At 46.5% G+C, this 14,723-nt stretch overlaps 1 protein-coding gene across 2 annotated transcripts in view; it reads right to left on the bottom strand.

Annotated features, from left to right (window-relative positions):
• TACR1 (tachykinin receptor 1) overlaps window positions 1–14,723 on the bottom strand; it is a 33,854-nt gene that overhangs the window by 18,078 nt on the left and 1,053 nt on the right. The window lies entirely within an intron of this gene.

Genomic DNA, 14,723 nt, shown 5'->3' with positions numbered 1-14,723 from the left:
AGACCTCACACAACTACAAGTCCCAGGATTCCATAGGAAGAACCTGACGCACTTAAAGAGGTGTCAAACTGCATTATTTCTACAGTATAGATGCACTTGTGGCATAATGGTCTTGTTAGATGACCCTTGTGTTGAATGCCAACATTGCTTATCCAAATGCCTGGCCAAATCCACAACCAAATGTGTAGCCAAATGCACAACCAGATGCATCTGCAAGATGAACATACATCTCCCATTCTGTGAACCTGAACCAAATACAGACATTGTGCATTGAACATCCAGCTGCTTTGAAGAGAAGTGTATACATGTGCAAGACACCAATGGGATGAAGTGCTTGCAATAGAAGTCATACCAGAATGAAGCTGACTTTGATCTTCCCAGCCCTTTATCACTCCCTTGAATTTGGGAGAGAACAAAACAAAACAGCTGTATAATTAATTAATCAATCAATTAATTAATTTCTATAAAACCCTATTATTCACGCACCCCACTCAAGACCCTTTTCTTGTCTTCTTTTCCCCCTTCTCTTGCAATCACATCTTCTTATTCCTCCCTACTCTGTCCAGATATCTGGATCCCAGCAAAATCCCAGGGTCTGCAGAACTGCACCAGCGAAATTACTTTACAGACGAGGAGACATTTAGCAGAGGAGCTGCAACTCTGGCAACCATTAGCTGTCCTTCCCTGCCCCGGCCCTGAAGTGATGCCAAGAGCATATGTTTTTAACAAGACAGACATGGAAAACGCTTCTTGGTAACATTGGCCAGCCTCAGCCGAACGCTTGCCTCGCTTTTGCTAACCAAGTTAGCACATCGGCTTGATTGGCAGGAGTTCATGTTGCTCTTGCAAAATCACGGTGTGCGTGATGCGTTGCGCTTGTGTGCAAAGCTAGCCTCGGGCACTGGAAGTGGTGAGCCAATGGAGAAACACACACACACACAAACTGGGATCAAGACATTGTGGCTCATTCTGCCCTTTATCAGCAGCTCACAGCTAATCCATCTTGTTAATTATCCATTGTTTTCTACACCTCAAAACATCTGGGCTCTGGGTTTTTTCCTGAGGACAACATCTGACAACCTCATAAATCTCCCTGCATCATTCCTATGCACAGCCAAGATGCCCGTTTCGTTTTCTGCTTTTGCTTTTTGTATTCCAGCTTCTGCAAACCGGCTCCGAAGTCTGTGCGCTTCTTGGCTGGCGGTTAGCTCCATCCACCCTGAAATTACATATTCCTCCCATGTCTTAGAACCTCTGCTTCAGGTTGCTGCTACACTACAGAATTAATGCAGTTTTACACCACTTTAACCAACTTTGTGTTGCATGTGTAGCCCAAATTTTCAAGGAGCTGTCCAAGGTATTAATGTGCCTCAAAGGATGGCGGAGTCTCCTTCGATGGAGGTCTTTAAGCAGAGCCTAGATGGACAATTTTGGGGGTGCTTTGGTTGTGTATTCCTGCATGGCAGAAAGGGGTTAGAAGGCCCCTGTGGTCCCTTCCAACTCTGATGCTATGAAGCTCAGCATTTTAGATAGCTTGTTTTATCTGGGCCTTTTGCCATGTGAGACAAACTGCCAAGTCTGCAATTGGCAAAGGGGTCAAGCAAGGCTGTGTCCTTTCACCCAATATGTTCAACTTATATACAGGAAATATTATACGAAGAGGAGGCTTGGACAAAGGAGGAGGAGGAGTGAAAACAGGAGGAAGGAATACCAGCCATCTTAGATATGCACATGACCCCATAATACTAGCAGAAAACCTAGAACCACAGACCTAGAACAACTACTAAGGAAGATCAAGGAAGAAAGTGCAGAGACAGGCTTACTGCTGAACATGAGGAAAACAAAAATAAGGACCACGGAGGATCTGCACAGATTCAACCCAGACAATGAGGAAATCAAAACAGCAAAAGAGTTCCCAAACCTTGGATCAAACATCGATCAGAACGGAGATTGCGTTCAAGAAATCAGAAGAAGGCTAAGAATGAGGAGGGCAGCCAGGAAAGAACCAGAAAAGGTCATAAAGAGTAAAGATATACCACAGAACCAAAGTTAGAACCGCCTAAGCCATGACCTTCCTTATCGTTACGTACGGATGTGAGAGCCGGGTAATAAAGAAAGCGGAGAGGAATAAAATCAATTTATCTGGGATGTGGGGCTGGGGAAGAGTGTTGTGGATGCCATGGACAGCCAAAAAGACAAACAAATGGGCCCTGGAACAAATTGAGGCAAAAATCTCCCTGGGATCCAAGACGACTAAACTGAGGCTGTCGTACTTTGGACACATCGCGAGACACATCATGGATGGACTCTATTAAGAAAGCATTTCAACATTTTATTCCAACCAAGACTGACATTTTGGGGCTGCCATAAATTGCAGGAGGGGCTTTTGGGAGGTCAGTGGATGTCTGGATGGCCACACCAGGTCCCCAAAGGGTCACCTCTGGCCCAAGGGGCACATGGTTCCCACATCCAGGGCAGAATAGGCACAGATTTGGAGTAGGAATGTCTCCAAAGCCATTTCTTGAGATGTATAAAGAATGAGAAACGGGAGCCCTGCATGTACAGGAACACGGTTTCAGTCAGTTTGTTGACGTTACACATTGTTTGATATAATTTATTTGTTCAGCCACACCTGTTTATTTGGCCTGGCTCTCCGGGGCTTTGTCAAAGCAGCAAAGGAAGGGATATTTTAGGATATAGTGGCAGCGGATTACCAGTCGGAGCTGGGAAAGTAAACTATGTCCTTTTGTTTGTAAAGCATCCTCTTCTTCTGGAGGAGAGAAGTCAGGCGGAGAGGCCAAGACGGTCCCTAAGGCTAGCCATAGTTGTTTCGATGCCTAAGGCGGAAGAAGCCATGCGTGCATTTCTCACCCTTGAAGGAAAAATACCACAACAAGACACAAAACAACCCTTTTGCTGCCTTTCTGTGACACCCCAAACCAGCTGCCGGGGGCAGTTTATCCCTTTGGAAAGGTCAGCCAAAGCTATGGCTCTTCCTGAAGCGCTGGGGTTTTTGACGGACAAAGTGCGCCAAGTTATATTTATCGCCCGGCTCCAGTGCAGAAAAAGGCCTCACGCCAAGCTGAGAAACTTAATACGCCAGATATTTTCCCCTCAAGAAAAGGAATCACTCCCCAGCGACAACACTTTTTCTTATTTAAATATTTTATTGTGTTTTTGCCGATTTCCATGACAACCGAGTGTCCCTCAAGTGCCAGGTTTAGCATCCAGATGGCTCTCAATACCATGAGAAAGGAAAACAAGTTTGTCATCGCAGGGGAAGGCAAGCGAGGAGAGCCCACACTTTCCAAATTAGGAGTAGTCAGCATAGCACTGATACTACTACTACTACTAGTAGCAGTAGCAGTAGTTGTACTGCTACCTACTCAGGATGATTGGTCCCTCCCATGTCATGGAGATGTGAATCTACTCAAGGTTTTGGATAGCTTTGTAGGGATTTTTAATAGTGCTGAATCCTGAAGTCAAAACAGGCCCATGGGAATAACCAGCCACCACTGAGTAGCAGTAGTACTACTAGCTGTGGCATCACTAACAGAAGTATTAACGCCTACTAATAGGTGTTATACAACTCTCTGTGTCTATGTGCCCTCAAGCTGCTTGTTGACTTATGACAACCCATGAATTTCATGTAGTTTTCTTAGGCAAGAAATACTCAGAGGTGGTTTTGCCAATTCCTTCCTCCGAAACAGAACCTAACAGCGTCTGGTATTCTTCACTTGTGGTCTCCCATCTAAGTATTAACCAGGGATGACCTTGCTTAGCTTCCAAGATCAGATGGGACCTGGTGCCTTTAGGGGGCGACTACTAAGATGAAGATGAGGGCTACTATTGGGGAAAGGACTGTCTGCCCTTACTACCCTGCTAAGTCAGAAGTGGAGTAACTGGGGGTCACCCACCTGCCCCCAGTTTCTGTAAGAAACAGTTGTCTTCTGGATCACTTCCCACTGAGAAAAGGGAACTACACAGAGAGGGCTGCAAAGGTAGTGCTTTCCCTCCCCAATGCTCCCTTCAGGCATCGAGTGCCATACACTCAACAGTTGACCACAGAGAACCAAATAAACAATCAACATCCCTTCCGCTTGACCAGCAACAGCAACAACAACAGTAACAACAGCCAGCTCCATGCCCTGAAGACTTCTACACTTCCACTGAAGACAAGAAAGAGAAGGCCAGAACCAGGGAGGCAAGGATGTCCAAGGGTTCCTTTGCCATAGCCTAAAGGAAACCCCTGCAGAAAAGCCCCAACTTTCTCACAACCTCACAATCACATACACAAAGATGCATCCACCAAAGCTCATCCCACCTTCCTCTTTCCTCAGAGAGGTAGGAAAGAAGTCAAGATGTCCCATTCCATCACACAGTCCTTATTCCTTAGTGGCTCCTCACACATGTCTCCATTCTCCTATGGCCAATATTTATGCAGCCAAAAGAGCACCACCTGGGCACATAAGATACATACCCCTTGTCCCCAGTGGTGGCTTCCATGTCATTGGGGTGATGGATCTGCTCTGGGTTGTATCCTGAAATTTAAGGCACTGGATCTATATTTGGGGTAGGACTCATGGACATCTCCACTGGAATAAAATCCTGGCGCAGATTGAACATTCCACCAACTGCCAACAATGTCCCTTCTAACCTCCCTGAGCAAAATGTAGGGACTTCCATTGTGCCAAGGGCCAGAACGTCACTCCCAATGAGGCGTCATGGCTGACTGTGCGCACCATTGTTGCCTGTGGCTTGTTCCTTGCCTCCATGGCCGCTTCCTTTCCTCATCTGCCCAGAAGCAAAAGAGACAGCTAATTAACTGGAAGGAAAGCATCGGGGGCCATCTGGTGGCGACTGGTCTTTGTGGAGTGGACAGATGTCCTTCCAGCCACTGCCAACGAAACGTGCGCAAAGATAGCCTCTTAGATGGAGGAGGAAAGGGTTTCACCCGAAATTCAGCCAACATCTCTCCTTCCCTGTCTTGTGATATGGAACGCAATTGCCTGATTAATCTTGGAATTATACATTGCTTCCTTTTTAAAAAATTACGTAGCTCTTCAGGAGGGAAACGCATGGTGCTTGTCAGAAACAACATCTGAAATTGTTATGTGCAGAGAAAGAAAGAAAAAGACAATGAAGAAATGGTTACCTAATCTGTCACAGAAATGGCTCACTGTGGAATAGGGCATTGCTTTCTGATGTGTGCAAGCAACAGAATATATATATGTGTGTGTGTGTGAATAAAAGAAACCAAGTGAGCAGTCACAGATGGCCTTTGAACCCCCTGGGAAGACTTCAACAGCTCTACTCTCACGTCAAAGAGAGGATGCTACGGAGCAGAGATTCGTAACAGGATTCTGGATGCCCAATCCTAAATATAGTATAGCAAAAGTCCCCTTGAATTCCATGGCACCGGCTCATAAGCAAATGCGCGGGGAAGTGCAAGCACCCTTGGGGCATGGATCCCATGCCAGCTGTGCAATGTTTAATGACTGGTTTGGATGGGTTGAGACCTATCTGCTGCCTGAAACATGCTCCGCGTGTGCCATAACGCAACTCCGTTGGGTGGAGAAGTCACAGCACACAGCTGAACCCCGCAACATTTCCCACTTCCCTGCCAAGCCCTCGAAAAACACAGCGGTGCCCAAAATCCCAGGCTGGGATCCCAGTTTCTGGATGCTGCCTTGGAGTCCAGTTGCCTCTAGATTGCTGCCTTCTGATGCTTCTATTGCAGAGATTCACACTCTTTGGGTAGTTTTCAAAGAAGTAGATGCATTAGGTTTTTCCCCCCACAGAAAAACCAAACCCATTTCTGTGCAGAATAATCCATAAAAGACTTTGCAAAGTGCGAACAATTCTCAAGAGCGGCACAGAAACCCTTGCTTTTCCTTGTACCAAGGAGACTACAATAGGAACTCTGGAAGAATACGAAAAGAGCATCCCTAATTTATCCCCTCCTGTCCCTTGTTAGTACTTCGACTGTGAGACTCTGTGCGCAGACAGATCGTTAAAAGGACTGCTGGGAGGACTTAACATTACTCTAAAGGTAATAAAATTATTAATAGGCAGCAATAGACTGGCTGGAAGACCGGGGTTGTCAAATACTCAGCTTGGTCCCTCCGGTGCCCAAGCCAAGAAAGCTCAAATTCCAGCCAATGCCTGTGGGATCCTAAAGGAAGTCCAAGGATTGTTCGGAGATGTTTGGAGCATTAGTGCTCTGGCAAGGGGAGCAGTGAGCGTTACTGAATGGTCACAGGGCCTGTCAAATCCTTGGTGAGGAGCATGTGTGCAAAGCATGCACCATCAGGAGAGGGTCAGGCAATGACCCAGGCTGCATCCACACTGGAAGAACAACCCAGTTTGGCACCACTTTAACTCTTTTCTGGCTCATGGCTGTGGGATTCTGGGAGTTGGAGTATGTTGTGAGGTTGGGCCCAAAACAAACTCCAACTCCCAGAATTCCATAGCCTTGAGCCAAGGCACTTAAAACAGTGCTAAAGAGAACTGCAGACAGAAAGGACAGACACCAGTCCTGCTCTCTTGTGCCTGAGATGTTCGTAAGTATCATCCTCATAGTAGGGGCTGCCATGTCTGTGGGGCTGTGAGTCCGTTCTGCACTTTAGTCCCAACTTTAAAGGAACCGATCCACAAAAATCAGAAGAAGACTAGGAACAAGGAGGGCAGCTATGAAAGAGCTGGAAATGACCCTAAAGAGCAAAGCCATACAACTGAGCACCGAAGTCAGAATCGTACAATGCTTTTTAAAGTTTTGGTCCACATAGTGTTTTAGCTGGAGAGCCAGCGTGGTGCAGTGGTTTTGAGCATTGCGCCAGGAGTCCAGAAGATCAGGGTTCGAATCCCTCTTCAGTCATGGAAACCCATTGGGTGACGCTGTGCAAGTCACACTTTCTCAACCTTAGAGGAAACTAAGAGCAAACACTCTCTGGACAAATCTTGCCAAGAAAACATTGTGATAGGGCCACCTTTGTCTTGCCATAAACCAGAAAAGTTTCTGACATATGGCAACCCTAAGGCGACCCTATGTGAGGTTTCCTTGGCAAGATTTATCCAGAGGCATTGTGCTACGATGGTCTTCTTCTCTGGCTGAGAGAGTGTGACTTCTCCTAGTGGTTTCCAAGGCTGAACATGAATTCGAACCCTGTTCTCTGGAGTCCAAAACTCAAGCCACTACTACACAAAACTGTCTGTTTCTAAATAATAAAGTACTCTTACGCAGTTGGAACTAGACACCAACAATTTTTTCCCATTGGTTTCCTATAGGACCCAACTGATTACTTTTTTTATTGGTCAATACTTTTAAATCGGTGGGCTTTATATCAGACTGGAAAGATACTGCAGCCTCATGTTTCAAAGAAGTGCTTTCTTACTAAGCCTTTTTATTGCATTTGACTGGTTTATTTCCAAATGCCATCCTGAGAGCTTCCGCTTCGGTGCAGCTAATAAATGTTTTAAACTAGCAAACAAACAGCTCCGTTCTATATTCAGCCCCAGAGAACTGGTTTCATTCAGGTAGACTGCCTTTGCAGGATGCTTCATGAGAGTGAAACCAAGTTGACAGAAGAAAGCAAGGCTACTCATTAAAAGAGAAAAGGACTCGAAGGGACAGCAGTCTGGCGTAGTGGTTAGAGACTGGACTCCTCTTGGGGACCAGGATAATTCATCTGAAAGAGGCAGATGGGTTTTCTCAGAGCTTGCACCACGGTGGATTCCTATTCAAGACTGTGCAAGCCCAAGAACTGGGGTTGCGCGGGCTTTGGATTGCCACCTGCCAGAGATGTGAATCTTCAATTATTTTGCTCTCAAATGCAAGGATGAATAATTTCCAGAGTTGGATCCCCACGGCATGAGAATATGAGGATGGTCTCACATCAGGATGCATTCACCCTTTGGAGATGTTTTAGAAAGGATCCAGAGAGACTGGGAGAGGGAAGGGAAGTTTTCACTCGACAAGACCTATTCCGGAAGGCATCGCGTCTTGACGGTTTTCCTTTCCCTTCACATGACTCACTTCCTTCCTGCTTTCCTTCTGCTTTGAAGGCTGGGGAAATAATCCCATTTGGTCCTCTTCCCTTTTTCCAGCCAGGAGGACACAAAGCTTCCTAAAACTAGCCCTTTCCCCTAAATCCAGGAAGAGACAAAGGCCAGCCAGGGCTGCAGATGGACCAGGGAGACCAAAGAGGAGCAGAAGCAAGGAAAGCAGCAGCAAAGGTGGAGGTTAAGGGTGCATCCACACTGGAGGAATAACCTGGTTTGGCACCACTTTAACTTCCCTGGCTCAAGGCTATGGGAGTTGGAGTATGTTGTGGGGCCCAGAGCAGAGCGGAGCTTAAGGAAGGAAGGCCCCACAACATACTCCAACTCCCATAGCTTTGAGCCAGGGCAGTTAAAGTGGTGCGAAACCAGGTTATCTCTCCAGTGTGGATGCAGTGTTAGCTGCCTGCAAAACAGCTCAAACAGTGTTCAGGATTCATACAAAGGGAGGTGGTCATGGTCACCCCAGCCTCCACCAGGCATGCATCTGAAAGTCAAAGGGCAAAATCAGGCATGGCATTAAAGGCATTTTTGTGTGGGAGATGAATCTTTTAAAGGCATGCAAATAGCAGCCACTGGAGGGGCAGAGATGAGAATAATCGGATCACAGCATGAAGGGGGGGCTTTAACCCATTCCTCTCCTTTTGCCCATTGAAAACCACTCTCTCTGAGCTGCTTCTTGTATTGCAAGGAAATCAATCCTAGGCATCAATGAAAACCCAAAGAAGCATCTTAGAATGTAAACACCATTTGCACCTTACAAATCCTCTTTTGCAGTCCCCAAAAGTCCATGATCTCCCTCCACCAAAAAAAAAATTCAGGCCAAAGAAATTACCCTAGATTTGTCCAAAGTGTTACAGAATATCAACCAAATTCACCAATTTCTTTTTTTTTTATTTTTTTCCCTATGAACCTCATTATATGGGGGGGGGGGGCACAAATGAAAAACTCGGTTGCCATTTAACAACACAGATGCTCTTTCCATTGGGAGCCCATCCCTCGCTATTTGATATTCAGCAGGACTCCTGTGTGCAGCCAGCTGAGGCATGGCATCTGTTCATGGTGGATGAACCACTTTCTTCTTGACATTATCCGGACGCTTGTTAGAAAGCTGTGAACCCATGAAATGTCACCTGGGAGGAGAGGTGGGCTTGTACATCTCCCATTCGCGTCTCACCGCTCATGCACAATGCTGTGGGTGCTGTCACTGGGAGCTATTTGGGAACCCCTTGCCCTGCTTCCTCTTCCAGGAGAGGAGGATTCAGAGGAGGCTGGTGGCTTCCGTGTTCCATGTCAGATTGTCATGGAGAACCCTCAATGGCTGTTCATCTGGAGCTGTCCAAGGTGCTCAGCCATTTCCTTCAGAGAGGTCTAGAACCTTGGAGAACTCCATCAGCCGAGAACTCATTGCAACTTGTCAATCCCACTGATAGGAAAGCCCAGGTCCTGGTTTCAATGCGGATGGCCTGAGGAGTGTCCCAGTGGCTGTCAGTTCTCACAGGAGCACTGCTTTTCCCTCTTCCCTTGCCCAACATTGGGAAGGAGTCAGAGAAGGAAGGCCTCCAAAGGATATGGAGTCTGGAGCCTACTCAGCAACCAAAATCTCTTTCCTTACAGCACCCAGGTCCTTATCCACCTATTTTCCAGGGTCCTTCTGCAAACTCCTGCTTTTGTTTAATGTTCTCATCTCAGCACCACAATGGGCACAAATGGTTAAATTATTGGGATGCACTCAGCTCTGCCTAATCGAGAATGATAGGACCATAGACTTGAAGGGGCTCCGGAGGCCATCTACTCTAACCCCCTGACATAGCAGGGTATCCACATCTAAAGCACTCCCAAAAGAACAACATCTACCCTCTAATTAAAGTGTTCAGTTAATGAGAGTCGACCATCTTCTATGGTTCACTATCAAACAGTTGTTACCATGAAGAAGGAAGCTAAGGAGGTCATCCGTAGTTAGTACTTGGATGGGAATCCCAGTTGATGTAGGTTCTATTTCAGAGGAGGGAACTGGCAAAACCAACTCTGAGGACTCCTTGCCTAAGAAAACCCAATGAAATGCATCGGGTCGCCATAAGTCAACAGGCAACTTGAAGGCAGTCATATGCACCTTATTCTAACTCTGCGCATGGCAAACATTGCTCCATGATTAAGTAATTTGTTGGTGTCATCATTAGGAGTAATTCAGGATATGAACTATAAGGGATCGTTTAGAGAAGGGAGGTTTTTTTTCAAGGCATAAAATTGCCCAGCTCTCCAAAAGGGAATATTAGTCTGAATGGGGAGTAAAACTCCAAGAAACGCGCAGGACGCAAACAGGGCCGGTGTTGACAGAGATGGATCACTGCTATTGGGAGAATGGCTGCAACATGATATTTCGTATTTTGCGGTATTTTCCCCCTGCTGAGGAAGAACTGCAAATGCAGTTGTCTTTGGTTATTAGGCAGGGTTGTCATCGGAGCTTTTCGGCAGCTGTTCCTTCTCTAGACCCATCCAAGGGATTAATCTTCCAGGACCTCTGGAACTGAGGAACATTTTCCTCCCTTGGATGCCGGGGCCAATTTCAGATCCACAGATTGCCACAATCTCCTTTCTTTGCATTTGCTGGAATGGGTGCCTCACAGACGTTGTTGTGAACTTTGGTGGTTGGTTGCACTGGAAGGTTTCTATTATATGCTTGGTGGGAAATTAAGCTGCTAATGGTCAAAGTGTTCCCCAGGATTCACAACAAATGGCTAGAAAGTTGGGATGGAGAACCTACAGTCCACATTTGTTCACACTCCCAGCCGCCACTCTTGTGTTGAAAGGTCTGGAAATGGTCTGGAAATCATGCCCTTTGAGGAGCAGCCTAAGGAGTTGGGTATGTTTAGCCTGGAGAAAGTTAAGAGGTGACATGATGGCCCTGTTTAAACATTTCAAAGGGTGCCATATTGAGGAGGGAGCAAGCTTGTTTTCTGTTGCTCTAGAGAATAGGTCTTAGAACATGAGGCAATGGATCCAAGCTGCAGGAAAAAAAGAGATTCCACCTAAACTTTTGTAGGACCTTCCTGACAGTAAGAGGTGTCCAATTGTGTCCAATGTGGCATGTCTGGCATTTAGTGCAAGTGTTGTGCGTACGCTGCCATTAGACAGGCCACTCTATGGAAGTGCATGAAGATGTGTCTGTACCTGCCATTGTGCATTCAGCTACGCAACTTTACCATCCTACGCAAGGGTTTCGTAGCACAACCAGTGCATAACTGCACCTGGAGTGATGTACTATCAGCAACCCCGTGGTAGGATTTCAAGCAACAACAACAACAACGAAGCCTATGCATGCGTAAAGCAGCCCCATGGAGAGAGTCCATTGAGAACGCTCTTTAAAGAGAAATTTTAATGGCTTATTCGGAACCAAAGACGTTCAGAAACAGCCATATCTTGCTGGGTAGCAAATTAAAAAAGGATTCAGCGCCATCCTCTCCCTCCGAGTGGATTCTCCCTGGAAATGACTTGCTTTGCTCCAAAAGACACACCGAGGCAGAGCTAAAGGCAGGGACTCACCAGCTGCGCTGGAATGAAACGTTTTGCAATGCAGTCTTAGGCATTGCTTACTCAGAAGTAAGTCCCACTGTGCGCATGGGAGTTCATTCATGTGCAAACCTGGGTTTTATCGCAGCCTTGGCGATCATTTCTACCACAATCAGCCAGGAAATGCAACTGCACACAGATCCCTTTCTAACAGCCTTCCGGTCTTTATTTCCTCTCTGGATTGCTCTCCTTGTCTTTCTGTCCTTTGATCGTTCACCAGTTTGGTATCTGTGAGCCAGTGGGTTTTACTGGTTTGAGTGCTGGGCTAGGTCTCTTGAGACCAGGGTTCAAATCCTTGCTCAGCCATGGAAACCAACCTTGGGCAAGCCACACTCTCTCAGCCCCAGAAGGCAGCCCTCTCTGAACAGATCTTGCCAAGACAACCTTGTGATAAGTACATCATCAGAAGTCAGAAACAATTTGAAAGCACACAACAACCACACCCTCCAAAGCCTTTGTCAACATACAACTAAAAATGTGAATCTGATCAATGTGTTTGCAAGCCTGAGCATCATATAGGAATTTTGGCCGTAGTGTTAAGGACTGGATGAGGAGTGTACACTCTCTTGATATCCTTGCAAGCTTTGTGTTACAACATGATGGCTACAACAACCCTGACACACACCCAGAAAGAGTTGCGTTCTGTTTTGTAGTCTCACTGAGGGTCTAACCAGATATCAAAGTAAATGTGGATTCCCTGCAATGTGCACATTCACCTCCCTTCAGCAAAAGGATCAAGCTCCTGTTCACCTTCCAACAAGCAAACATGAAAGAAAGCATGCTGCATGCAAGATACATAGGCGAGGAAAAGTATGCACTATGACAAACAGACAATGTTCACCAATTCAGGATGCACTTCTAAAAAATATGCCAAGCGTATTGTCTCATTTATCCCTGAAATGAAGCCACATTCAACAAAGAGATAGAATTTGAGAAGCAATGGTCAGCTGATAGGTGACATGGTCACCATCTTTAAATACCTCAAGGGCTGCCATAAAGAGGAAGGAGAAGTCCTGTTTCCTGCAGCCCCAGAAGGTAAGACCAGATCTCATGGGTTGAAGTTACTGGAAGGGAGCTTTCCATTGAACATTCAAGGAACGTCTTGACAGTAAGAGTGGTTTGGCATTGGAACCAATTTCTCAGAAAGGGGCGGTGGGCTCTCCTTCCCTGGAAGTCCTCAGAAAGAGACTGGAGAGTTATCTGCTGGGGATGTTTTTGCTGGAGATCCTACACTAAGTCTAGGGTTGGGTTTGCTGACCTCTTGGGAACCCTCCCAACTCTGAGATTCTATGGAGATCAGTGAATCTGCTCCAGGTTTTAGTCAGGGTTGATCTTCCTCGTTGGCTTCTGGGGTCAGTTCAGAGAACCCTATCCCAGCCAGGTTTCAATTTACAACTGAAAACTGGAATAAACTCTGTGACCCAAAGAAGCAGCGACTGAGAGATGTGTTTCCAAGCCCCAGAGGAAACACAGATTCCTCACTGTTTACCTTGGGAGGTTTTGGAAGAGTCCAGAGGGGAAAAAGCACAACATTCCCCCCATTTCTCTCTGGTTGGGAAAAGGGCAAAGCGTGTGCCATGCTGCAGCGGCTGTAAGAACAGTTGGTTTTCATTTCGTGAAATGACTGTGGATTTCGGAGCACACAGAGACACCCAGAAACAAGAAAACATGCCTCTCAGACACAAGAAATGATGTGAAAAGAGAGAGCTCCTGTATTTACATGCAGTCACTCTAAATCCAGAATGGGCTTTTTGCAAGGCATGCAAAACAAAGCAACATGAGTTCCTTCAGATGAAAAAGAGCTGTTTACAAAGTGTGGGTGGTTAAGGAGTGAGTAAACCGGATGCTTTACATTATGGTTCCCATCAACACCAACCTGGCCTATCAATAGTTACTTCAAGGAGAAGAAGGGAGAAAGTAACTTTGGGACTCAATCCCCAAGGGACTTCTTGGGTACAAGCCTCGCCAAAATGGATGGGAGATACACAGCAGCAAAGGGTTAGCTGGCTTAAACCAGGTTGGTTTAAACCTTGGTTTGAAACAAATGACATTCTTGGTTTTAAAAATTGATTATTCATATTCATACATACATACATATACATATATATATTAATGTCTGCTATTGCTATTTCCCAATTTGCTTATTGGAACAGTAATGACTGTTTGAATGGAAACCTTTCAACATTAACTGTTTCTTGGCATCCGGTGTTTCCGTTGCTTCTTATTTGCCACTTGATTTTATAGGGCAAGAAACACCATTCAGAAACAAACCTTTAACCTAAGTTCAACCAAAGCCACTTGCTTGAAAAGAGCACTTTTCTAGAACAATCATTTAGAACCTCTTTCAAGAACAATTCTTATTTAAGCTGGTGGCCAAAACATCTCAGCTGGAGGGCAACCGTTTGCCTCTTTGCCAAATGCCATCTGAGCCGGTCCTGGACTGGCTTTGCTTGTTGCTTCGAACCCCACCAACCTCTGATGCCGAAAAAGGGGCTGGAAGGAAAGGCAATGGTTCCACATGTTTGCAATTCCAAAGCTGAGCCAAATCCAAAGCGGACTGAGAACAATGTCAGAGGGCTGGATCGTGTTGCCTTTGGCCATTGCTGGGACCTGAGCCCTGAAAGCAGGAACAGCTGCCAGGGCTTAGGAGTGGCATGCAATGCTTGGCATTTCTGCCCAGGAGCAAAGCCTGGCCAAAGGCCATGGGGCTGCCTTGGCTGCATAGGGATGCAGGCTGATGCGTGTGTCTCAAATGCACACCCAAAGGCACACTCTTTGGCATGCGCTGGGAGCCCCCCTCCATGCCAAGGAGTGTGGGTCCTTCATGGGTGGAATGGGCACAGGGGCCGAGGAAAGGTTTTTCTCCCTGGGAGCACTGGGCCCTATGGCTCTGGAGAGCAGGGTTCGGATCCACACTCAGTCATGGAAACCCACTGGGGGGCCTTGGGCAAGTCACACTCTCTCAGCCTCCTCCTCAGGGGAAGGCCAGGGCAAGCCTCCTCTGGCCATGAAAACACCAGGACAGGGTCACCTTAGGGTTGCCACGAGTGGAAATGGCTGGAAGACACAGAAGAAGGAGGAGAGGAGGAGGAGGA

The sequence above is a fragment of the Sceloporus undulatus genome, chromosome 6 (genome assembly GCF_019175285.1).
Source record: "Sceloporus undulatus isolate JIND9_A2432 ecotype Alabama chromosome 6, SceUnd_v1.1, whole genome shotgun sequence".
In the NCBI taxonomy this organism is placed as follows: domain Eukaryota; kingdom Metazoa; phylum Chordata; class Lepidosauria; order Squamata; family Phrynosomatidae; genus Sceloporus; species Sceloporus undulatus.
Note: the sequence above shows the minus strand (reverse complement) of the source record. Positions and strands in the feature narration are given on the sequence as shown.